The sequence below is a fragment of the Dermacentor andersoni genome, chromosome 1 (genome assembly GCF_023375885.2).
Source record: "Dermacentor andersoni chromosome 1, qqDerAnde1_hic_scaffold, whole genome shotgun sequence".
Classification (NCBI taxonomy): Eukaryota; Metazoa; Arthropoda; class Arachnida; order Ixodida; family Ixodidae; genus Dermacentor; species Dermacentor andersoni.
The window spans coordinates 1,128,810-1,155,978 of record NC_092814.1 but is presented as its reverse complement, the minus strand read 5'-3'; the positions used below and the strand labels follow the sequence as shown (position 1 = coordinate 1,155,978).

Genomic DNA, 27,169 nt, shown 5'->3' with positions numbered 1-27,169 from the left:
ATTGTATTTCAAGACTATCAGTGCAATGTTGCATGAAGAAACCTATTCTTGGAGTCAATTATTGTTCAGCTTGATATCATGATACTGCTGCATGGTTGTTATTTAACTCTGCAAGAGAATGGTCCTGCCATTCTACCAAGAGTGCATTTCATGGGTATTACTCTCTTTCTTTTGACATTAGTTTATGAGGCTCACAGATACGTATCTGTGTCAACAATAACACCTGACATCTAATTTTGTGCAACATGCACTACATTTAATCAGATAAAAGTTGTATGTTTTGTCTCTTGGACCAGTCTGCTCAATCAACGGTAGGAGGTCGAGACCACAAATGAGAATGGCTGGCCAAGATCTGTGCTGTATGTCCCGTGTTATGCATCTGACAAGATTTCATGGTGGCAAGAAGACATATCAGACATGATGTGATCTTTCTAATTATTGTACACAGAGTTATCAGCATGATAATATCCTTAATGCTATAAAGAGTACCTCGAGCAAGCAGTCTGTATGCTTATGCCTTTTTGTTGCTTATGGCAACAAAATCCAACATCCTTTGAAACATGCTCACTTGATGTCTGATGCACAAAATGAAGAACGCTGCCTTCTCTAAATTTATTAGCAACAAGAAAGCCACTCTGGAAGCAATTATATACATACACAGCAACACACACTAAAACCTACAAATGGGAGAAAAAACACAAACTAGGCTAACAATAAAAGAAACCTGACACCAAACAAGTGTTACACGTTACTCAAGTATGCACATTCAACCTGAGTTAGAGAGAGAGATGGTCGACTCCCGCACTCCTGTGCATGCATGTGGATATGTTAAACCTCAGCTACTCTTTCTATATCATAACTATCCCCATGTTTGTGAAATCTTGTGTACAACCGCAAGCACAATGATGGCTTGACAGGTGGTTCACCTTTCAATGAGTTCTATAAGGAGGATGCATCAACTCTTCCAGCCAATGTACACATTACCACATGAAAGCAGCAGCTTATAAACAGCACAACACCATACAGCACAAATAATATATTTGCCACGTGTTATTAAACTTACATCATTAAAGTACATTAGAATTGGTGCTAAGGCTGGTGCACAATATATGCATATACTTTAAACAATCATAAATAATGCAGGAGCTTGGATGGAATATGATTGACTATTCTCGGAACTGCTTTGATAATACAAAAGTCAAGGCTTTGTTTTTGACATCACCCACTCCAATTCGTTTTCTTTGTTTTTTTTTTTTCAATTGAAGCATTGGCAAGGCTTGTGCCATGCGCATCGACCGTGATTTTTCCTTGTTCGCGCACGGCCATGAACATAATACAAGAAAATCGCCCCAGTAACGCAGTGGTCCCTGCCTACTTTTTCATATACTTTACCGCAATACATTACGTATGCTTCGCCGCATATCATGACTGTATAGCGGCAAAGCTGATTTTATGGAACTGACATTATGTAACGGACCTTTTGTTCTTCTGCTGCTCGCATGAGCATAAGCTCGAAAAACCACAAAATACAGACTTGGCTTGCTGCTGGTTGATATCTAGCTAAGATTTCGAGACGTCCACGTCGGACGCGCTTCAAAAGGCAGCGTGACCACCTATAATTAAGGCAGTCATAAGCGGCAACGAAATCCACACAAGGTACATCAACTTCCACAAAGCTACTGGGCAACGCCATCAATAACTGGCACAGGGGCCACCCAGGAGCTGGCAAACGCTGCGATGACATCCACACAAACCACGTCGCTTTCCACAAAGCTATTGGGCAACACGATCAGTCACAGGCACAGGTGAAGTCCGCAAAACACTACATGGGCAGAACCACTACGGCCATACTCAATCACTTCGCCACAAGCTCTCACATTTAACGACATCAAACAGGTACAATCACTTCTCTACAGCCTGGACACAGGCGAAGACCGCACGGGCAGAACGGAAGCACCGATTCAGGGCTCTCGTCGCGTTCTAAAACCCCTCAATTTTTCAAAAGTAGCGCCATTCTTAGATCTTTCCGCCACCCCGCTCACCCTGGCGCGTCCTCCTCCACGTCTCCTGTCGCCCCAGCCTCCTCCGCTCCCCCATTGGCCAATCTGTGTCACGTGAAAGCAGGCGCCGCGCTTTTGTATATTTTTTTCTTTCCAGCGCAGAGCAGGCGCCGCGTTTTTGTATATTTTTTTCTTTCCAGCGCGCGCCGACCTCCATTGTTGGGCCTGCGCGACGAAAGTACGGCAGGCGGACTGACGGAGTGCGTTAGCGTAATAGAATGTGTAGGGCCGAGAACTTAATTGCGGTGCCGTGCTGCTGCGCCTTCGGTTGCCGCAACAGACACAGCGAGGGCAAAAAGCTTTTTGCTTTGCCGTCCGGCGGGCGCAACGCAAAAAGAAGTGTGGATTCGCAGGATCGGGCGGGCTGACTTTGAGGAAGTGGCAAAGAACGCACGGCTTAGTGAAGTAAGGGCCACGGCTACTCACAACCGCTTATTTCAAGCCTAGTTCACGCCTTCCGCTTCGAAAAAGTGTGTGTTCATGCTCTGCGTGGTTTTTAGCGCGTTGTTTGACTTTTTTTTTCGAATGTGCTCTCTTTGTTTCATGTTTCGTCTTGCGGTAAAATGCACGCACCTGCAGCTGGCCTGTGACATAAAAGCGACTTTATTACGGTTGTGTTTTGAGCTCCACCAGAAGTTACCACATTCTCGACGCTTTTGCAAGGCGACGCTTTTGCAAGGCTCAATAGCACTTACGATGCAGTCTTTTAGCTTCGAATCTACGGCCGCATGTATTGATTTGGTTTGTGGTGATTAACGTTTTTAACGTTCCGAAGCGACTAAAGCTAGGATGCAGGTCGTAGTGGATGGCTCCGGATAACTTTATCTAGCTCGCCTGGGGATGTTTAACGTGCGCTTTGATCGTAGAGTGATAAGTGGGCCGGTAAATTCCTCGGCGTTTCAGCGCTGCTTTAGAAGTTGGCGCCTCGGCGCGATTGTATTTCTTCAATAAATTTTATTTACTAGTTGTAACACCTTGTCATTATTTCGTATTATTGACGGCGCCTCCAGTGCACCAAAGCGGCAACGGGAACACCAAAGCTAGAACCAGGGCTGGATGGGGCTCGCCGAAGCCTGTGCATGCCAAGGGGGTATAAGATCGCGGACAGCCAATTTTGTATGCGAACACTCCCTGCGACGCCTGCACTATTGTAATATGTCACGTGCTCTTCAGAGGCCTCCGTTAGCCATTACATGTGCCCGCCTGGAGCAGTACTTGTAAAAAAAAAAACAATCTATCGTCACGAATAGCAAAGCACCCGCAACGAAAAAAACGGCCCTGTTGCCAGGCATTGCTGACCGCAGACAGCCATTCAGGCTGTGTGCGGTCAGCAATCTCTCACGCGCCGGCCGAACAAAAGTATCCTGCAGGTACGTAAATCAACCTACGAAACCACGTACACATACTTTCACGCTGTCAACACCTCAAACTTTGGTAATTACGCCCGTGTTTGAGTACACCGCGTGCTTGCGTCGTGTTTCAGCAACACGAACTCTCAACGTCGCGCGCTTTACGCCTTAAATACGCCTTGAATAATGGTCCCTTTCTCTATTTCTTCCGCACTTCCATCACGATATTTTAAAGGCCAGTTACCGACTGACGAAGAAAGATCTCGATTGAAAAAACTGCTCCGCAGGGCTCGAACGAACTTTTCTGCGGATTTCCTCCCGTAGCGTGTTCCGTCGTCTGCTACGGCAGGCCCACCACCGGCGGCACCACCGTCGAGGCCACGCCGAGCGGAGGAGGAGGGAAGCATAGAGTTTCTCACTACATTACCTAGAGGGAAATCTGGCGCTGCTGCGCTGTGGTCTATGGGAGTTTCTTAAGGGGGCACCGTGCCGTCATGCATAGAGTTAGTAGAACAACTCTAGAGGAAAAGCTGGGCCGGAAAAGTGGGAACCTCTAGTACAGTGTACTAGATAGGGGCAGTGTGTTCAGACGGCGGAGCGCGCCACGCACCGCTTTGAAGCCGGCAGCGTAGACAGGTCCCGGATGTATGCGGCGGCGCTGCAGTCGCACGGGCTGTACGGACGCGTTCTCCGTGTGTTGCGGCCAGTTGCAGCGTGCTTGCTCTGAAGGGCTCTGAAGGAATTCCTCGAGTTTCTGTCTCGTTGGGAGTCACATGCAAAAGGATTGCCATTTGTTGGGCGTGTTGGTAGACTGACTTGGAAAGCATATTTAGCGCCAGCGAACTGGGACAGAAGGGAGACGACACCACAATGCGCCAACTTCAACTTGATTTTGAGTAAACACCCGCCTATTTAACTGTGCATGGGTTAAATAGGTGGCTGTTACGTGAAAATCAAGTTGTTGAAGTTAGCGCATTGTGGTGTCGTCTCCCTTATGTCCTTGTTCGCTGGCGCTAAATATGCTTTCCACTGCAAAAGGACTTTGCGGCGTGAGCCAGTCGACGGCAGATAGGCTCCGTGTGACATTGTGCAGCACTTTGGCGCTGTTAGAATATTTGGAAGGAGAGGGTTTTAAATACCTATTGACATCTAGACTAAGCCAATAAAAGTTGGAGAACTTGCGAGGTAGTCGTGCGGATCCAACGATCACCCAACGCCGTCTCAATTTTTGATTGTTGTGAATTGCCTTTTTATATATTGGCGAAGGCAATGCAAACAGGGAACGCAGAAGTCAGTAAATATTTGGTATCGCTACTTCACTCACCTGATAATTCTGACATGGAAGGGGACGTTGCGTAACAATTGACGAGTTAGTTTAAACTGGAAATCTGACGCTGGTAGAGCAAAGGCTAAACAATACTCCGGCAGAGCACCGGGCTTATGTGGAAGAAAGGAGCGATGTCCGCCTCATCCATTATATATGGCAGAGTATGTCGCGCAGAAATTTTTTATTCGCAAGAAATGTGAGGACTGCCGCTCTCTTCTCTTGCAGAACTCTAGTGTCAGTAGCAGTCTCAAAATTCACGAAATTTGTGACAGGGGAGGATTGCTGTATCCCTCCAAGTTGCTTTTTGAAGCACTAAAGGAACTTGAGGGAATATATTTACAACCTTCTTCAGCAAAAAGGAGCTTTGCAGCGACAGCATAGTTGATGCCATGATTCTAGTGAAAGCTTTAAATGTGGCTATGCCATAGGCTGCAAATTATATGCTGATGATTTCACATCAGCAGTTGCGCATTTTTATGTCCTAACAAGGCTGCACTTTTGTGTTAAAGGTCTTAATCAGTGAAGAGAAGCATGACGAAAAAAGAAATTGCACTTTAAAGGTAGCTATACTGTTCTGAGCAGGCTGGTGCAACATATGTATGCTGACCCTTCTTTGTCTTTTTATCTGAATGCACAACTTTTTCTGCTGCATTCAAAAAGCAAATTTTGTGAATATAATTAAAGATGAATTAAGGAATTCATATGTGCATATTAATTCCGCTGTAGGTCTCCATTTGGGGTGGAATGTACTCGCACTGTTATTCTGTGTTTTGGCATACTGCGTGTAGTTTTGCAGAGATCCTTCTTACTTGCCATCTTTCCTACCTGTTTTATTCCTTTCATAGAAATGTAGGATGTCGGTGTGTCTTATACTCGCACATGAGCCTGACGTTCGGGAGCACTTCATGATGTAAAAAAAAAAAAATTCTCGAATAAACTGCGCAAATGTAGTTGCGGGGGGTTCGCGAAACCGAATGAAAGAACGAGGGACAAATGTTTATCGCGAAAGATGGTAAATAACAAGCAGGGAAGCTCTTTGGCTTTGGGCTATGTACGTACATATTGTTTTGCCTTCTCTCCTACAACAGCGGCAGAGGAACTAAGCGCTTGACGTTGGGTCGCGGATGCCGCGGCCGCTTTTTTATGAATGCGAACCGCAAAAGAAAATGTGCGCACCTGGAATCCGAGTTAGTTTAAATCAATTCGATGTCCTTTACAACGGCGTTATTTGCAGCCGACATTTCCGTTCGAATATTTTCGAGTTACGTGGCAGCGTGACTCAAAACAAATTTAACGGCTTTACGCCACTACTTCGGTGTCTGCAAAAGCTTTGCTGTCAGGTTAATAAATGTGTCTAATGGGCGTTGAGATGCGCTAGGAGTACACATACAATTCATCTCTTATATGAAGTGAGTTTCGGGGATGCATTTTAACACCCGCCGATGATTTGCACGTCTATTTGATTGCGACAGAAAATGATTATCAAAATATCAGCATGCAGCGCTGGCGCTGCGCCGTACGTTCCGTACAGCCCATGTTCTTACAGCGCCATCTCGTGCTATCTACATGAAGCGCCTCAGCGGCGAGGGCTTCCTGAATACACTGCCCCTATTCTAGTACACTGTACCTCTAGGGCGCCGCCCTGTTGCTACTGGTCAATGTGGCCAGCGCAATTACTATTGAAAGGGCTAAAAACAAATACAGGTCACCTTATGCTTTGTCATCTAAAAACGCATACCTGATGGCTTTATGAAGGTGGTGTGTTAATATTAAGTTTACAGAAAGAGATTGCTAAGTCCGTGACTTATGTAAATCACGATGTACGCATTCATGCAATAAAGGATGACGCGAATTTCGGTTTCGAATCTGTTTTCTGGAGGCGTAGTAGTTTCGTACAGTTTAGGTTTGACATGCGATCGCGCGTCGACATCGGACGCTATGGCACACTCGTGCCTTATGTGCCACCGAAGCCCCGAAGTGCTCTGGCATATACCTTCACATGTAAGTAAACGAATGTATCTCCTTGTTGAGAATATCACGCGAGTAGGCAGCTCTTGTGGTGCATCACGATCGTTTGAGAAGCGTCACAGTAGAGCATTCTTCCACATGCGGAGCGGTGTTTTTATTTGCAGGTTTCCCTTCAGTAGGAAATTGCTGGACAGGCGGACCAGCGCACCGGAATTGTACTGGCGAAGCCTCAAGCAACTCAAAGAATCTGTTTAATTGTTGCACTTTGAACAATCATGCTTTTACAAAGGCCACAGCAGAAAAACAGCCTGATGCCGAGTATTTCTGTGCCACGAAGTAATCAAGAGGCGTGTGCCTAATGCGGACGAAATCGAGTGCATCGAGACTTAGAACGACAGAAAGCTGAGCTAGTTGGTAAGGATTCATTATGCTGAACAGAGGTGAGGCGTGCAGACAGGACACAAGAGTAGAGAAGTGGGCGGCGCTAGTGTTGTTTGCTTGTAAATACTCTACTCTTGTGTCCTGTCTGCACGCCTCACCTCCGTTTTGCATAACGAGTGCATCAACCCACATATTAATAGCGTAGGCGTTTTATTAACTGTGCAATATTTCCAACGCTTCCTTGCATGTCATTTCATGTGGCATATCTTTTCTGGTCACAAATTTGTGCAGCGAATCTATTTTCATGATCGACTCCGGGCCTGTGGGACCGTTCACTTGCACTTGATGCCGAGTCTTTTACATGTATCCATAAACTGCAGATATGCACATCAGATCCCTGCGAGCATTTTCAAAATTCAATTATTTTAGACAGCAGGCACATATGCAATACTTACATAATCTCAAATACCACTAATCAGCTGGGACACATTTTTGTTGACCATACTCGCAGGTAAAATAAGTAGATCATGTGGACAGCTCCAGCTCATTTTCCTTAAATCAGTGTGTACAAGGGTTATGCAAAAATAATTTTTTTTCTCGCGCACCGATCATTTTGCTGTATAAGCAAGAGAACCCACCACGTTAGTGTAACGTATCTTGTACATCACACTAATATGTGCTTTAATTTAATAAGTGAGATGAGTTACTTTTATGGCTCATTCAGTCATATCACACTGCAAGCTGTATTCATCAATCTTCAATTGGATTTTGCAAATGTTTAATGAAACATGTTTCCCTTTTATGCAGATATGCAATGGCAAGCCCTTCCCTGTGTTCCAAAGGTAAAATTTAAGCTCTAAATTAAAGAAGACATTTCTAGTCGGAAACAAGCAAAAATGGTGAATGCAGAGTATTAGAAGCCCAAGGTACAGAAATGATTAGAAGTGTCGAATGATTGTAAGAAAAGAGTTGTATTTTCGTATTTGAAAATGCAAAACTCTTTAGTGGAGGTCAAGCAGGTCAATATAGGTAGAATACTCTGCAAAATTATGCGAGTGAGGGGATGTCAAACAATGGGTCAGGAAATGCATTGTTTTTAAGCAAAAAAGAAGCTGATTGCCATTACATAAGTCACTTTAGCATCATGAGACTGCTGCTTGATAAATTCAGAAATCAACCAAAAAACAAGACACGCAAAAATAAAAAAAAAAACAGTTTAATGATGCCCTCTCCACACTGGGATAAATAAAAACAAACATCACATCTAATGTGGACATATCAGACACCTTGTGAAACACTACCGGAAAAATTCAGTTTCGAGCTATGGCACTTGCCGCATAGATGTGGGGGGCCTTGCACTAATAGTGATAGTTACCACTGCATTTAGAAATTGAAATCATTCATGCAGACAAGGATGATTCTTTATATTTTTGGCTACCACTTCAAATGCCTCCACCAAGTGTTACAATGCTGCACGCAGCCATACTAAGGATCTCACAGCAACACCTGCAGGTAAAAAGCAGAAGCAGTTAAAGTGCTGGTGTGTTCTGGACACTATGTTTGAAAACTTTTAGGCAAGAAGAGTGCAAGAAGCAGGCATAACAACTGCATTTATTTCCATGATTCCCCATTTGAATGGCCTTTTCTTTTTGCTTAGACAATGCCTACACCTAGCCACAGCAGCTCCCTCATACAGACTCCGCAAGCCAAGAGGCCGTGGAGGCAAATGCAGGTAAGAGGCAAGAAGCAATAGCACTGGTATCGACACTCATCTAATTTCTTTCTTTTTCTTTCGTTAAGGCAGCCAGCACACCTCGAACAGCCACCTTCACTGCGGGTGTGTCACACTAGTCGCCAAGGAAACATTTGAGGGAAAGCGATAGGCAATGTGAACAGCCACTTCTCCATGTAAACGATACTCTTTCTCTCGGATGACTCCTACGCCTCGCCTCGCCAGCACACTTGTGCACAAAGATGCTGCGGAGGCACGTGCAGGTCAGAGGCAAGAAGCAGTGGTACTGGTGTCGACATTCACCGAATTTCTTTTTCTTACACTGAGGCAGCCAGCACACCTCGAACAGCCACCTTGACTGCGGGTGTGTCAGTAGATTCCTGTTGTACATATGCTCATAATAAACTTCAGTAAACTTGAACTTGATAATAAATTTGACGGCAAATGGGACATCGATGCATTGTTTTTTTGAACATTTATTGTACACATACGTTATACTTTGCAGTGCTACAGAGCGTATTTTGAAGCTTCCTTCTAGATTTTGCACCTTTAATTACGTATGTGTTGTGTGGCCCCCAGTGCAGTTCATGTTGTAGCAGCTGCTTTGTCTGTGTATCGCACATTGGCTTAAGCTCGTGATATCCACATACTTCTCTCACATATACGAAATAAAGTTCTATGTAGTCCTCAGTGTTACAATAAAAAATGAAAGTAAACAATCCGATCGTGGAATTGTGTTTATTACAGTGATTCCTATGTCAATTACTGACAAGTTGACAACTTGAACTGGTCAATCCGTCCATAGTCTCCTCTATTTTTCAAAAATAAAGGAGGCTATGATCCGTCATATATGTATACATAAAAAAAGGGGTATGTGTGTGTGTATGTAGTGGGGGTATAGGATTAGGGCGGTACGAAAAAATGTACCAACACCGTCCTCTAGACCCATTCCGTTAAGGTAGTACCGTAACAACGCGTATTATGCATAAAGTTCATACAACACACGCCAGGCGACGCGAGCTACATTTGCCATGACGCATTCGCGACTGCACCGGATGCCCTCCATATTATTCTCGTTAATCGTGCTCACTGCAGCGAGGCAAAAGAAAGATCATGGGCGCAGGTGCCTTTAAAATATCACGACCTTGCGAGGCACTGCTGCGCGTGCCAGGGGAGCTGTCCGTGCGAACACTCCCTGGCACACACCTGCCTCGGCGGCCCCAACCTACGTACCGTTCTGCTTCGAGCTTTGGTCCCCCCACCGTCCTTTGGGTGCCCTGGGGCGCGATCGGAGATATTTTGTTCGATACGCGTTCTGTTCAGTTGCTGCAACGTCACAAAGTTGCAGTATGCAAAATTTGTGACAGCGGGGCGGAGAGAGCAGCCAATCAGGAAGCGGTGACCTCCCCGGAAGTTTACTTCCGTCGTTTGTCGTCTGCTTGCAGACAGTATACTACAAAACGAAATGTTTCTCGTCTTCCAAATGAATGAAATCGTTACCTAAAAAAACGTATTTTATCTTCTCAAGCCCAAACACGTTTTCAAATAGTAGTACGTGTCACTACTGCAATTTATAACTATTAGGTTCTTTGCGTCGTCCATAGGTGGTGTCGCGCACAGCGAGAAGAAAAAAGAAAAAGAAAACGACGGGAGGAGTGGCGCACTCACGGAGGAAGGAAACTAAGGAGAGGCCCTACCCCCTCCGCGCGCTAGGAGAAAAGTGTGGCGGAAATGACGTAGTAGGTTCTCATTTTTTTGCTGCTTTTTTATTTTTATTGTTGTATGGCCACGCCTTTTGGGCCACAATGGCGGCGTTGTTATGGTTTTGAGCGCTCACACGTGTTGCTCTGGTAGGTTTCGGGCCGTGGCAAAGGCGCTGAGTGGGCGGGTTTGCGTTAGTCACCGTGTCTTGTTGCGCTGTGTTACCTGCACCGTGCTCTGCCAGATGTTGCGCGAGCGCGCGCGCGCTCCGCGCGCGACACCACGCGCAGCGCGGCGTGGTTTCGCGAAAGATGTAAACAAGAGAGGAGGGTGGCCCAAAAGGCGGAGCATCGCCATGAGCAACGCCAAATTCCGGCTTCACTTTTGCTTCACAAAGAGTGACGTCAGGGCCTCTCCTTAGTTTCCTTCCTCCGTGATCGCTCCAAACTTCTCAACTCCCGTCGCGTTCGGACGAAATGCTCGGTGGGCGGATGATTGACAGGAGCGTGTCGTCATTTTGACGTCACCAAAAACGGGGCGGCGCCCCGCGGCTGGCGACGTCGGCGCGGAGTAGGCCAATCGCGCGCGCCGGTAACCGAACGAACGCGCCGAACAACCATCTCCGATCGCACCCCTGGAGTTCCTGCGCCGCCTGCTTTATTATAATCTCAGGTGCTCTCCTGAGACTTCTGTTTGTCGGTTACATGTGCCCTCCAGCTGGATCAGTACTTATAATAATAAAAAAAACGATCTATCGTCGCGACGATAGATCGCGAAAGCGGCTTTTGCAACATACCGCGCCCGTGCGAAGAGAATTACGGAACGCCGACGAGGAATCTGACCACAACTTCGAGCTCGTAACCTCGTCGAGTGACACTCCTGCAACAGGCGTGACCGCTGAAAACCGCATACCGCCGGAAACTTCAACAGGATCATCCCTCGGTTGCATAACTGCCACCTGTACGGCCAACATGGTCCACACCCACACCGTCCCGCAACATAGAATAAAGAACCAACTTATAAAGCCCAAACACACGACTGCACGCACACATCACAACCATAGAGTTACTATACTGACTCTAGAGGACAAGCTACCCATAGGGCCCATGCATTGAAATCGGGAACCGCAAGAGCGCCGCCATGTTGCTACGCGCCGAGGTTGCCAGCTCCTGAGACGCTTGCTAGACTTGGTGACAGTAGTCAGTTTTAATCCGGCAACCGTAGCAGCGTAGCAGCATGGCGTCTCGCTTGTGGTGTCGTGATGTGTGCGTGCAGCCGTGTGTTTGGGCTTTATAAGTTGGTTCTTTATTCTATGTTGCGGGACGGTGTAGGTGTGGTCCATGTTGGCCGTACATGTGGCAGTTATGCAGCCGAGGGATGATCCTGTTGAAGTTTCCGGCGATATGCGGTTTTCAGCGGTCACGCCTGTTGCAGGAGTGTCACTCGACGAGGTTACGAGCTCGAAGCTGTGGTCAGATTCTTCGTTGGCGTTCCGTAATTCTCTTCGCACGGGCGCGGTATGTTGCAAAAGCCGCTTTCGCGATCTATCGTCGCGACGGCAAATCGGGTTTCTTTATTATAAGTACTGATCCAGCTGTAGGGCACATGTAACCGACAAACGGAAGTCTCAGGAGAGCACCTGGGATTATAATAAAGCAGGCGGCGCGGGAACTCCAGGGCACCCAAGGGACAGTGGGGGGATCAAAGCTCGAAGCAGTACGGTACGTAGGTTGGGGCCGCCGTGGCAGGTGTGTGCCAGGAAGTGTTCGCCCGGACAGCTCCCCTGGCACGCGCAGCAGTGCCTCGCAAGGTCGAGATACTTTAAAGCCACCTGCGCCCGTCATCTTTCTTTTGCCTCGGTGCAGTGAGCACGATTAACGAGAATAATATGGAGGGCATCCGGTGCAGTCGCGAATGCGTCATGGCAAATGTAGCTCGCGTCGTCTGGCGTGTATAGTAATATCAGAGTTGGTTGTATGAACGTTATGCATAATACGCTTTGTTACGGTACCTTAACGGAATGGGTCTAGAGGACGGTGTTGGTACATATTTCGTACCGCTCTAATCCTATACCCCCCCCCCCCCCCCCCCCATTCCTTTTTTTTATGTATAAATACAATTCCTTGCCATGACGGATCATAGCCTCCTTTATTTTTGAAAAATAGAGGAGGCTATGGACGGATTGACCAGTTCAAGTTGTCAGCTTGTCAGTAACTGCCATAGGAATCACTGTAATAAACACAATTCCACGATCGGATTGTTTACTTTCATTTTTTTCTTGTAACACTGAGGACTACATAGAACTTTATTTTGTATATGTGAGAGAAGTATGTGGATGTCACGAGCTTAAGCCAATGTGCGATACACAGACAAAGCAGCTGCTACATGAACTGCATTGAGGGCCACACAACACATGTAATTAAAGGTGCAAAATATAGGGGGAAGCTTCAAAATACGCTCTGTAGCACTGCAAAGTATAACATATATTGTATGTGTCCAATAAATGTTCAAAAAAAAAATGCATCAATGTCCCATTTGCCTTCAAGTTTATTATCAAGTTCAAGTTTACTGATGTTTATTATGAGCATATGTACAACAGGAATCTACTGACACACCCGCAGTCAAGGTGGCTGTTCGAGGTGTGCTGGCTGCCTCAGTGTAAGAAAAAGAAAGTGGGTGAATGTCGACACCAGTGCCACTGCTTCTTGCCTCTGACCTGCACGTGACTCCGCGGCATCTTTGTGCACAAGTCTGCTGGCGTGGCGAGGCGTAGGAGTCATACGAGAGAAAGAGTATTGTTTACATGGAGAAGTGGCTGTTCACATTGCCTGTCGCTTTCCCTCAAATGTTTCCTTGGCGACTAGGGTGACACGCCCGCAGTCAAGGTGGCTGTTCGGGGTGTGCTGGCTGCCTAAACAAAAGAAAAAGAAAGAAATTAGATGAATGTCAATACCAGTGCTATTGCTTCTTGCCTCTTACCTGCATTTGCCTCCACGGCCTCTTGGCTTGCGGAGTCTGTATGAGGGAGCTGCTGTAGCTAGGTGTAGGCATTGTCTAAGCAAAAAGAAAAGGCCATTCAAATGGGGAATTATGGAAATAAATGCAGTTGTTATGTCTGCTTCTTGCACTCTTCTTGCCTAATGTTTTCAAACATAGTGTCCAGTACACACCAGCACTTTGACTGCTTCTGCTTTTTACCTCCAGGTGTTGCTGCGAGATCCTTAGTATGGCTGCGTGCAGCATTGTAACACTTGGTGAAGGCACTTGAAGTGGTAGCCAAAAATATAAAGAATCATCCTTGTCTGCATGAATGCGTTCTATTTCTAAATGCAGTGGTAACTATCACTATTAGTGCAAGGCCCCCCCACATCTATGCGGCAAGTGCCATAGCTCGAAACTGAACTTTTTCCTTTAGTGTTTCACAAGGTGTCTGATATGTCCACGTTAGATGTGATGTGTTTGTTTTTATATATCCCAATGTGGAGAGAGCATCATTATATTGTTTCTTTATTTTTGCATGTCTTGTGTTTTGGTTTATTTCTGAATTGATCAAGCAGCAGTCTCATGATGCTTAAGTGACTTATGTAATGGCAATCAGCTTTTGTTTTGCAGAAAAACAACGCATTTCCTGACCCATTGTGTGCTATCCCATTACTCGCATAATTTCCCAGAGTATTCTACCTATACTGACTTGCTTGACCTCCACTAAAGAGTCTTGCATTTTCAAATACGGCTCTTTCCTTAAAGTCATTCGACACTTCTCATAACTTCTGTACCTTGGGCTTCTGATACTCTGCATTCACCATTTTTGCTTGTTTCTGACTAGAAATGTCTTCTTTAATTTAGAGCTTAAGTTTTACCTTTGGAACACACGGAAAGGCTTGCCATTGCATATCTGCATAAAAGGGAAACATGTTTCATAAAGCATTTGCAAAATCCAATTGAAGATTGATGAATGCAGCTTGCAGTGTGATATGGCTGAATGAGCCATAAAAGTAACTAATCTCACTTGGTAAATTAGAGCACATATTAGTGTGATGTACATGATACATTACACTAATTTGGAAGGTTCTCTTGCTTATATAGCAAAATAATCGGTGTGCGAGAAAAAAATTATTTTTGCATACCCCTTGTACACACTGATTTAAGGAAAATGAGCTGGAGCTGTCCACATGATCTACTTATTTTACCTGAGAGTATGGTCAACAAAAATGTGTCCCAGCTGCTTAGTGGTATTTGAGATTATGTCAGTATTGCATATGTTTCTGTTGTCTAAAATAATTGAATTTTGAAAATACTCGCAGGGATCTGATATGCATATCTGCAGTTTATGGATACATGTTAAAGACTCAGCATCAAGTGCAAGTGAACGGTCCCACAGGCCCGGAGTCGATCATGCAAATAGATTCGCTGCACAAATTTGTGACCAGAAAAGATATTCCACATGAAATGGCATGCAAGGAAGTGTTGAAAATATTGCACAGTTAATAAAACGCCTACGCTATTATTATGTGGATTGATGCACTCGTTATGCAAAACGGAGGTGAGGCGTGCAGACAGGACACAAGAGTAGAGTATTTACAAGCAAACAACACGAGCGCCGCCCACTTCTCTACTCTTGTGTCCTGTCTGCACGCCTCACCTCTGTTTTGCATAATGAATCATTACCAACTAGCTCAGCTTTCTGTCGTTATAAGTCTCCATGCACTCGATTTCGTCCGCATTAGGCACTCGCCTCTTGATTACTTCGTGGCACAGAAATACTCGGCATCAGGCTGTTTTTCTGCTGTGGCCTTTGTAAAAGCGTGATTGTTCAAAGTTTGACAATTAAACAGATTCTTTGAGTTGCTTGTGGCTTCGCCAGTACAATTCCGGTGCGCTGGTCCGCCTGTCCAGCAATTTCCTACTGAAGGGAAACCTGCAAATAAATACACCGCTCCGCATGTAGAAAAATGCTCTACTATGAGGCTTCTCAAACGATTGTGATGCACCACAAGAGCTGCCTACTCGCGTGATATTCTCAACAAGGAGATACATTCGTTTACTTACATGTGAAGGTATATGCCAGAGCACTTCGGGGCTTCGGTGGCACATAAGGCACGAGTGTGCCATAGCGTCCGATGTCGACGCGCGATCGCATGTCAAACCTAAACTGTACGAAACTACGACGCATCGAAAAAAACAGATTCGAAACCGAAATTCGCGTCATCCTTTATTGCATGAATGCGTACATCGTTATTTACATAAGTCATGGACTTAGCGATCGCTTTCTGTGAACTTAATATTAACGCACCACCTTCATAAAGCCATCAGATATGCGTTTTTAGATGACAAAGCATAAGGTGACCTGTACTTGTTTTCAGCTCTTTCAATAGTAATTGCGCTGGCCACATTGACCAGTAGCAACAGGGCGGCGCCCTAGAGGTTCCCACTTTTCCGGCCCAGCTTTTCCTCTAGAGTTGTTCTACTAACTCTATGATCACAACACTACAAGCGAGACGCCATGCTGCTACGGTTGCCGGATTAAAACTGACTACTGTGACCAAGTCTAGCAAGCGTCTCAGGAGCTGGCAACCTCGGCGTGTAGCAACATGGCGGCGCTCTTGCGGTTCCCATATTTCAATGCATGGGCCCTATGGGTAGCTTGTCCTCTAGAGTCAGTATAGTAACTCTATGGGTTTACCTATAGGCAGGGTTGCCAGGTCAAAAATATGAAAAGTAGCCAACTTTGGCCACATACAGAAATCTAGCCGAAAAAGTAGCCATGTTATGGAAAAACGTTGCATTTTCATTTATTATCACAGACATTATCACAGCCAACACTTAAAGCTGCTTTTAGTAAATGTAGGAACATACAAAAAATATTATGAAACGTGTATAAATGACTACAGCTAAGAACGCTTTGATCAGCATGTAATATGACTAGAATATTATCACAAATCAGTATCACAGCTCCAGTACAGGTGTAAATGTCTGAGTTAATCTTGGCCCACATTTCTCGAAGAATGTGCGCCAAGCAATGTCAGCAAAATTTTGAACAAAGGGACGAAAGCGATCGCTCGAGGCATCCTCGAGCGATCGCTTTCGCGATTATTTAGGTGCGATTTTGCGTCTTTGCATCGGACGCATCGCAGACCTTTTGTTACGCTCTGCAAAGTGAGATGCCCAGTCGCGCGAAATCTCGCAAAAGTGATCGTATTCTTGAATACAGCAGTATATTTTCAAGCTGGGAACACATAAATGGACCGACTACGCCGAGAGCGCGCCGGCCAGACCGGCCGCTGACATGCTGGTATAGCATGTTTACGTTTATCCCGCGGTCAGCTGTCCAAGTGTTCGATTTTGCAAACTTCGGGCGGCTTCGGGTTTTCTTAGGATCCCACCTCACGTTGACTTCCCATCAGGACCGGCACTAGCTGGCTGGCAGCGGGCTGCCAGAACTCCGAAAATCGAAGAAGCCCAACGTGCGGAATGCGAAACGTCAATGCAAAGATGGAACATGCTGTGACGTCACCAGTGCGAAATCCTTTGCATGAAATGAAAGCGCCCGAGTCAGATTGACGATGATGATGGACCAGCTTGAAAAGATTTGAAGTGTCGTCGTCGTGCATTGGCCTAAATATTTGCTAGTGTTGCTGCATAATATGAGCCACACAAGTTTGTATTCAGTTTTTACAATAGTCAAGCTATTTCAAAAGTAGCCAATAAAGTAGCTAAGTAGCCAAGGCATTTTTTTCCCCGCCAACAGCTAGAGTGTACTAGAATTGGGGAGTGGGTCCAGCGGAGGCCCCGACAAGCGGCGAGAGTGAAACAAAAAACATTGAAATTTGCGGCGGCGCTGCAGTCGCCTGGCCCGGCGGAACCACGCCTACCGATGGTGGTTACGGCGGCGCCCAGCTGTCGTCTGCTCGTCGCGCCGCCGTCTCCTGAACACGCCGTCGTGCTTGTGTTTATTTCGTCATTTTCTCTCTAATTGATTTTTGTACCAGGTATGTAAAAAAAGAATACAATATAATTACTGCTTTGCCATGAATTGAGGTTCCTCGCTTCCGTCAAACGATGCCGTCTGCACAATATCTACGCGCGCAGACGGCCCTCGCATATGTGTTATGGTTTGTCTCGTAACTCGGCGACTTAGCACAGTGTCCGAAGAATGAGAGGATGAGCACACTTCGGCGAAAGAACTACTGTTGTGTAGTGGGTTGCATAACCGTATACAGTAGATTGAAAGGTCAGGCCAAGCTCTCGCTCTTCGGAGTCCCTAAATATGAAGAACGGCGACGCGTGCAGGAGCTCATTCTTCACCGCACCGACTCCATTCGTGAGCTGCACTTTGATGCAAAGTACATACTGAGGCATTATGTGCATATCATTGAAGGCCAGGAAGTATCTACACAGCGTGGAAAGCCTGCGCTTCGGTCTGTTGCGGTACCCACAATCCTTTGCCGTATTTTCAGGATTATCTCTACGAGCAGCCTACACCCGAGCAGCCCACGCGAAAGAGAACGACCTCATATGCAACAAATGAAGGCCGGTCAACAAAGAGAACGCTCCCGCTCTCAGTTGAACGGTCATTCAGATTGGAGGCATGTGTCAATGGAAACCTGCGCGAGCTCGAAGACATAGACAACCGATAACATGCTTCCTATATAAACAATGTGTTTTGCTTTATTCACCCAGGGGGTCTGGAAAACCAACTACATCTCAGGCGTATATGACGCACAAGAATAGGGAAGAAAAAGGCTATTCCGTAAATATTTTCAAAAGCCACAATTAACCTACAAAAAAAAATGTGCTGCACGTAAAGAATAATGTGACCTATATAGGCTCCCTAAATCTCAAATCGCTGCCGTTATTAGGGCATCAGGGAAATTTTGTTAGTATTCAATATATCGCCTTGAGAAAGGAAGAAAACAAAGGTTTACTAATTTTTATTTAACACCTAATTATGCCACACAGTTCATTAATTCCTGTAACTCATCCCATTACGGCACATGGTCCCCATTTCTTCGGAATATCAGCTATGAATTTCGTTTTCTCATGACACAGTGAAACACGCACATAAGGTAAGGAAAGCAAACTGCAAACGCGATCCATCTGACTGCGTGACTCCAGCTAATCCAGGCACGGTCATCCTCGAACGCAACTACAACGCTGCGCTCGACCGCGGCCACGCTTTTATTTTTTATTTTTTTTTGGGGGGGGGGGGGGGGGGGGGGCACGCTCTCCGACCGGCGCCGCAGCGGCCGGTATTCACACCTCCCCTTCTAGCCACCCTACCGCCGCTGTCATAGCCACTGTACTTAGGTGAATATCTTGTTTTTCGTGGTCCTGAAATAAATGGCGCGTCGCTGCAATGGCGACTTCAAAAATTTAAAAAAAAAAATTAAAAAATTAAATTATGGGGTTTAACGTGCCAAAACCACTTTCTGATTATGAGGCACGCCGTAGTGGAGGACTCCGGAAATTTCGACCACCTGGGGTTCTTTAACGTGCACCTAAATCTAAGTACACGGGTGTTTTCGCATTTCGCCCCCATCGAAATGCGGCCGCCGTGGCCGGGATTCGATCCCGCGACCTCGTGCTCAGCAGCCCAACACCATAGCCACTGAGCAACCATGGCGGGTAATGGCGACTTCAATCGAGTGCGGTAATTGCTGCGCATTACGGGTGATTTATTTGCACAATGCGTGCTGCATTATCGGGTAAAACTTATCCTGTGAACCTTACTTCCGTCAGTCAGTAGGTTACATGTTTCGCTCTTATCCAGTGCACATTTCTTGATATCCACTAACGATCTGTTTCAAATATCGATGAAGTGTCTATTCATCGTGCAGATATTTTTTTTAATGCGGCTTTTTTATTATTATTTTTATTCACGCAACTGGCGATGGGCAGCAGGGTTACGGCCGTGAGTTTTCCTTTCGAGCAAACCTTTTTAAATTGAAGTTTTCGCTCATGTTCGCGAGATAGCAAATTTAAGTGTTACACTCGCCGCTGTATTTTTCGATTCCATGTGACCTAGATTTAAGCTGCCTCAGGTTGTATTAACGTGCACAGAGGCTTTTAGAAAAACAGTTGTCACCTGAGAAATCAATGCAGTCTGCCAGTTCTATTGGAATGGTGCTATTTGTGAAATTGATTATATTTCCCCCAGTCATGCTCAACTACTTACTGGTCAGATGCTTGAACTTCCAAAGAAGTATTTGCAACGTTTCCCTTCTAACTCAGCATTGTAAATGACGCTTCTCGGAAGTGTGAGTGTGGTATTTGCCCCTGCAGCACTGCCATGAATTCAAGTTCAAGTTGTGCCCACCGACTGTCTATCCGTACGCCACTACAACGAACAAAAAATTCATTTCTTAATTGTCGCAACATTTCTTGTTCATTCCATCTTCAAGAAATTTGTTTACTTCTTTTCCTGGTCATTGTGGACTTGCACACATTGAAGTTTCGGATAGTTTGGCGAAAGCATTGCATAGTGGGCCTGTAGTTTTTTTGTTTTTTTTTTGTATTTAGCGCATTGCCCTTCTGACTGGCGAAAATCTTTCGACACCAACAGTAACTGCATTACAAATATTTCACTTCCTTTGAATGTCTGTTCCATGTGCCTCATAACAGTACACGGTGCCATTTATAATGTTGAATTTGGCACATGCATCTTCATACGACCAAGTGTAGGTTTGTATTGCAATTGAAATAAGAACATGAGTGCTTCTTCAACTGTCTTCATCACATTGCTGATGCCTTCTTCAATGTGTGAAAATGGCTTGTAACAATATTGCTGTGTTTCATGTGAGGATATGGAATAAAATAACTTTCTTCTTTTATGCTGAAGGTATTCAGCCAAAAAAAAATTTTTGACAGCTACCCCTTTGCCTGTTGGGCTTCAAATCTTGTAGAAAATGGTGTGAGCAACCTGGAGTGTGCCTGAAGAGTAATGCTAGTTTGTGCATGATCATATTGTTGCTGCTGGGAAGATCACATCTTAGGCAAATTTTTTTTTCATACAATTAACACAAATGTTTCCATCTTTCCCCTTGTGACTCAATCGTAGTAGACCTGTTCGTTTTTCAGTTACTTAATTGTTTATTTTTGTTACATATCAGTATTATGTACTATCAAGTGAGTGGGAATATAAAGCTATTTAATGTATTCATGGGGAATCCTAGCCGATGCCTCGTCATGGGTATGTGCCATATGTCACAGGCAACAGTCATTCTAGTCTCTTTTCTTGTGGTAAAAATATCCCAAAGCCTATTTTGTACGCTTGCAGAGCAGTTGAGATTTAGACATCAATGCCAGCTCACAAAGCATCTTATATGGCAATCAGCCAGCCACCTCCGCAGATAGAGAATTCTGCAGTTTCCAATCGTACTGTTTCTGTTGTCCTTGGCGGAGATGTTGATTGTACACAGAGGGAATATATTGTAGGACAATAAAAATAACTTGTGATGACAAGGGCCATATTTAGTGGAAATTATAGTAGACTATGACCAGCATTAGCGCAAGCCCTTCCGTATCTAAAAAATAAAGTGCTGGTTTTCATATGCTATAGCTGCTGTATGCATTAAGCTCACAACTGCCTTCTTGGCAACATCATCCAGGAATGCCCACTCCAAACACTCTGTCACATGCACTTTGACAGCATCTGCTTTGATCTACTTAATTGCCTATCAGTAAAGATGGGTCTAGTTCACTGAAGACTGACAATGCTGCACCCGAATGGAACCAAACCGTTCTAGAAAAGTTCTTGAAACCAGCCAAGCAGGTTTTCGAGAACTTTTAATCTGGCAAAATGACAAAATAAATGTTATTTGAAATAAGTGATGAAATGCTGATGAGGTTTGGGCATGCATTTTAAGGTGCTTGGCCTTCATTATCTCTAGTAATAGTGAACCTGCCAAATTGGCAAGGGTCTTGAATGCATTCTTCACTAGGCCCAACTATTTTGTTGCTGCCCTATACTGTCTCTATACGGAGAGCGCACAACAAAAATCTTGTGGCTTCTTGTTGTCATAACACCCTATAACTTCCTTAGATGTAGGGCCATTTGATATTCACCAATAAAAACTTACACAGGATTTAGATGATGCCTTTAAAGATGTGTCCCTCATGCTTACATGTAAAGGAGCACTGACATTAAAGTTTTGGACTGAATTTTTTTATATTAATCTGGTTCCACATGGCAGCTTTTATGACCACACCATGCCACTGAAAGCTGCGTGTGCTTTGAGCGATTCTTAATGCGTGCTAAGACTTGCTTCACTAAATAAATTTTCTTATGACTCTTCTCAAACATCTAAATTAAAATTAATTTAATTCTAGTGTTCTATAAGGCACAACCACGATACGATTATGAGGCATGGCATAGCTGCGGACTCCAGCTTAACTTTAATCGCCCGAGGCTTTTAACATGCACCCACTCCACAGTGTGCACCAAGACAGAAAGGAAAGACCAATGTTGTGCTGCATAGTGGTCCTAACATGCTGCTTTCAGTGACCTAATAATAGCATGGCTTACTCATGAACTGCAGCATGCATCATTTGTTTGTGACCTACCATGCAATGTTGTCACCAGATTATGGGGCCACACTGCCTTTGGCACATGTTTAAATGTTTGCGTTAAGGATATATTTGTTGTGCATAGAAGGAACCTGAAGTTTCGTAGTGTAATTAACTGAATGACAGCTACACATGTATGAGAAAAAAATTTTGCCAGGACTACTTAAACTCAGCAGTGTTTGAATGAGGTTGACCAATTCTTGCGATTTTACACATTTCGGATGACTGCAGGTCATTCATTACAGTTATACCAGCTTTTGTACTTTTTAGACATGCTGTTTGCCCGGTTCTATACAGTGATCATAGATAGCCACACCACACCATGTTGATACAAGAATTAAGAATTTTAGTAAGATGGCGTTGCTCCATGTTGAGGTGCACCAGCATGTCATAGTAAATGGAAGCCAGAAGCAGCAGCATTTTAAGGTATTGTGCCCCCCTCCACTCTCGCTGGCAAAACCTGCTGGTGAAGCATTGTGAGGAGGCTTTCGAGGTACGCTGCACTCTTCCCAAAACAGCGTCCGAGGCGGCCATCTATTTTGCCTACAGGACGAAAAGTCCCTGGCCAGGAGTGCATCAAACATACGGAAATAGCTGTCAATTGCGCTGCTGAACTTCAAGATATTTATAGTTTTGCCCTCAGGTTGCCGAACACAGCAATGCTATAGCAAGCAGCGTGGTGAAAGCTGTTTCAGGGCTCTACCATGGCATAACCAGCATTGCATGTGCATACTATACACAAACATGAGGTTCTAGCAGCAATACTTAACAGCAAATTGTATTTCTACTTCACTCTAACACTGCCAGGCTTTAAAATACATGAGGTCACTCTCTTTCATTTGATGTGTTTATACAAAAAAAGTGTGTATGCATGGAAGGGGTTAAGGCTCCTTTGTCATGCCAAAAATGCTTCCTGGTATGATAAAGTGAAGCCTTGTGCATTTCAGTCTGCAGTCGCTCATTGCACTTTCAAAAGCGCAATCAGCACAGAGAGCACAGGAAAACACACAAGCAATAGTTCAGCAATTTATTTGAAACAAATGCAACTTTATTTTACAGAATGACCACACTCCAAAAAAGCAACCACATGCTATGCAGATAATACAGCCAACTTATGTTAATTGGACAGCTGTTAACATGTCTCGCCTTTATATGTGCAAATGTTTCAAGTCTCAAAGTGCGCCCCTACTTTGTAACTTGTCCTTGAAACAATGGATGATTTGAACAAATGCTAAATTTAGCACCACTGCCACACTTATAGAAGAAAACTACACATTAAAATGGCAAGTCCTTGTAGAACAGAAAAGGGTGTACAGTAAACTTCCAATAATCTGACTCCAGTTAATTTAAATTTTCAGCTAATTCAATCCGGGTCGGCGCCCATGCATTTCTATGCGCCTAAACATTAATTATTTCGATCCTAAAACTGGCATTAGCCGGATAATGCGAACTTGACCAGACCCCAATACCGACCCCTTTTAGTGGCAGCGTCTGTCTCGGCAGAGCTTAGGGGACAGTGAATGCGTTAAACAAACGCCATCTCCTCTCTGAAATGCCTATTATTTTGACCCACCTGAGAAAGATTTTCAAGCAGTAACGGTAGCTGACAATGTCCAATTGTGGTACGTATCTGATTCTAAATAACATTTTTTTGTTTTCAAAGGACATTGAGCCGAAAATTGCCTAGCTGAATCGATTGCGAAACTAAAACCGTGGTTGTAGCATTCATATGCTTTACCGCATATAATGGCTGTAATACGGCAAAGCTGACTTTAGAAAATCGGCTGCCATTCTAAAAATGCAGCTACGCATAGGTTTCTACTTTGGTGAGGAGTTAAGTCATTTCTACTTTAGTTTTATACTTTGGACGAACAGAAAGTTGATGCACGTTCGTTTCACAGCCGTGTTACTTAAGCACATACTGCCAAATGAATCAATGGTGTTTCAGCAGGTTTTTGCATCTTAATTCGACCCATCGGTATCGTGAGGGTAGAATTAATGGAAGTTGACTGTAGAAATCGCGTGATGAAGCACCAATAAAGTTACCTTGCTCAGGTAGTAGCAAAGTATGGAAAAAGTGCTTCACACAACATCCACCGATATTCTGTTGCAGATGCAAAAGCTGCCTCCCTTATCTGGAACAGAATAAATTCCTTTCAAAGGCAAAATCAAAAACAGAGAGAGAAGTCATCAAGGCATTCATCTATCTTATTCAGTCTTTACAGTGTTGCTACATCATTATTTGCTTAGCCTCCTATGCCAAAAAAGGTTGTCAAAAATAAAATTACCTGATTCCCATGTTTTTCACCATCCAAGCAGTGTTTACTGTCAATTATTACTGCTTTCTGTAACCTCACTTGTAAATACTGTATGTTAACCTGTATTTTAGCACTGAGCTATATGATAAGCTTACTAAAAGTTAAACAAGAGTACTGGATGTTTATTTGTTTCTTTTTTTAACATAAAAAGGGGTGCTAAAAGCGAGCTGCATTTGCAAAATGCTTGCATAAATAGCAACTACCCCGGTCATGTGCTAATTGTGGCCATGTTGTCCCTGCAAACTTCTTAATCTCATCCGCCCACCTAACTTTCTGCCGTCCCCTGCTATGCTTCCCCTCTTGGAATCCAGTCCATAACCCTTAATGACCATCGGTTTTGTTCCCTCCTCATTACATGCCCTGCCCATGCCCGTTTTTCTTGATTTCAACTTACCAGTATCCTGTATAATGAAGTTACAACTGACTCCTATTGCACACGCCTTAACGATGCCCATAAGATTTTTGTTCATTGCTTCAACACTAAGGTTATCTTCCCGAGTTAAAGCCGAATACCTTTTCTGTAGTTTGATCCGATATTCCTCTATTTTCCCTCTTACCGCCAACTCATTGATCGGCTCCTTATGTACCAGTTTTTTCCATTCCCTCCTCAAGTCTAGGCTATTTCGAGATCTTACCATCCTATGGTCACTGCAGCACACCTTGCCAAGCATGTCCACGTCTTGTATGATGCCAGGGTTAGCGCAGGGTATGAGGTCTATTTCATTTCTAGTCTCGCCATTCGGGCTCCTCCATGTCCATTTTCAGTTGTCCCGCTTGCGGAAGAAGGTATTGATTATCCGCAAATTATTCCATTCTGCAAACTCTACTAATAACTCTCCCCTACTATTCCTAGAACCTATGCCATATTCCCCCCGCTGACTTTTCTCCAGCCTGCTTCTTGCCTATCCTGGCATTGAAGTCGCCCATCAGTATAGTGTATTTTGTTTTGACTTTACCCATCGCCGATTCCACGTCTTCATAGAAGCTTTCGACTTGCTGGTCATCATGACTGGATGTAGGCGCCTAGATCTGTACGGCCTTCAATTTGTACCTCTTATTAAGTTTCACAATAAGACCTGCCACCCTCTCGTTAATGCTATACAATTCCTGTACGTTACCAGCTATATCCTTATTTATCAGGAACCCGACTGCTAGTTCTTGTCTCTCCGCTAAGCCCCGGTGGCACAGGATGTGCCCGCTTTTTAGCACTGTATATGCTTCATTTGTCAACCTTACTGAGCTCCATTATATCCCAATTAATGCCCGCTAATTCCTCTAATAGCACTGCTAGACTCGCCTCACTATAAAAAATAGATAATGATAATGTTCTAGCGTTAAACGTTGCCTGGTTCAGATTCCAATGGTGGCCTGTCCAGATCCAGAGATTCTTAGCACCCTCTGCTGCGTCACAGGTCTGACCGCCGCCATGGTCAGTTGCTTCACAGCTGCTGGGGACTGAGGGCCGGGGTTTGATTGTTCTATTCATATAGGAGGTTGTGGCCAAGTACTGCACCAAGGTGGCCAATCCTGCTCTGGTGAGGGAGTGCATTACCGGTTCTGGTCACCAGGGTCAGGCCACCAGGCCTGTTTATACAACTGTATGAACATGTGGATTTTTTTTATCTGGTGGAAAATTGCGTGGCACTGGGATTTGAACCACAGTCTTTTTGCACGCGAGGCGGATGCTCTACCTCTACGCTATCGCTGCATTGGGGCGCAAGTAGTAAGTAATTATACAGGAAGCGTTTTATTTACTGTAATTGGAGGATTGGAGTAAATTAGTTCGACCACTCAAAGAGTGGGAATGGTTCAACTGTCAGAATTCCGACGAGTTAAAAGGACTGGAATCACATGAACCACAACTCTGAAGGAATGGAGTGGGGATAGAATGGGAGCGCCCCCACTCTGCAATTCTACACCATGTCGATACATCCTGTTCTTAGGCAATGCCAGAGCAGCTCTAGAACCACAAAGACGACCGCACTACCAGGGTGAAACACATCGAAAGCCCGTCAGCTGCCGCATGATCACGCGCTGCCAACGAGCAATCCTGCACAACCTATATATATATATATATATATATATATATATATATATATATATATATATATATATATATATATGTATATATATACACACAGTGCGCAGACTGGTACCTTAGGTAGGGGCTAGGACTCGCAAAAACTATAGTGTTTTCCACAAATGTGACGAATACCAGGCCCCCAAACTCCTTGCCCTGTGCACGTTGCTGTCTATCTTCATGAGCCTAGATCCTGATGCAACCACTGGTGCCACACTGCTATTTTCAAAGGCCACCACTAGGTGAAGTGCCAGGGCCCGCCCAGGCCAGGGAACATCGGCTTGGTCCGATACACAAACGACAGTAAACTTCGAATTGACAGGACTACGAATTGGATTAGTAATTTTTTAACTAACCGGTACCAATTTGTAACTACAAATGAACTTTCTTCTCCACGATTGCTAGTAAGATCCGGTGTGCCACAGAGCTCTGTATTGGGACCAATTTTATTCCACTACAAACACGGCTCCACACAACAGTTTTGTTTGAAAACATATGCGAATGCATATGCTTGTATCAGACAGCGAGAATACGTAAAAGTCACTAGGCAATGTCAAATACATGCAATCTGGCTTACAAAACAAAAGAAACTGGTCACTATTTAGTAATAGTTTTCTTTTGTGTGTAACAACTTCACCCTTGAAAAGTTCATCATTCTACAAAAGTTTATATAGTGAAATATAGAAAT

The 27,169-nt window shown here is 44.6% G+C and overlaps 3 long non-coding RNA genes across 3 annotated transcripts; 1 reads left to right on the top strand and 2 right to left on the bottom strand.

The window, feature by feature from the left end:
• Positions 1-6,650: 6,650 nt before the first annotated feature.
• Positions 6,651-9,538, top strand: LOC126543814 (uncharacterized). The gene is made up of 3 exons (XR_008615182.1): positions 6,651-6,737; positions 6,869-8,817; positions 8,886-9,538. It is a non-coding gene; the product is annotated as an uncharacterized lncRNA (long non-coding RNA).
• Positions 9,539-13,047: 3,509 nt separating this feature from the next.
• On the bottom strand, positions 13,048-15,651 carry LOC126543820 (uncharacterized). The gene is made up of 3 exons (XR_007601996.3): positions 15,568-15,651; positions 13,498-15,436; positions 13,048-13,429 (listed from the first exon to the last, which is right to left on the bottom strand). It is a non-coding gene; the product is annotated as an uncharacterized lncRNA (long non-coding RNA).
• Positions 15,652-23,096: 7,445 nt separating this feature from the next.
• LOC129388153 (uncharacterized) lies at positions 23,097-26,385 on the bottom strand. Its single transcript, XR_008615181.2, has 2 exons — positions 25,037-26,385; positions 23,097-24,218 (listed from the first exon to the last, which is right to left on the bottom strand). It is a non-coding gene; the product is annotated as an uncharacterized lncRNA (long non-coding RNA).
• Between the last annotated feature and the right edge of the window lie 784 nt (positions 26,386-27,169).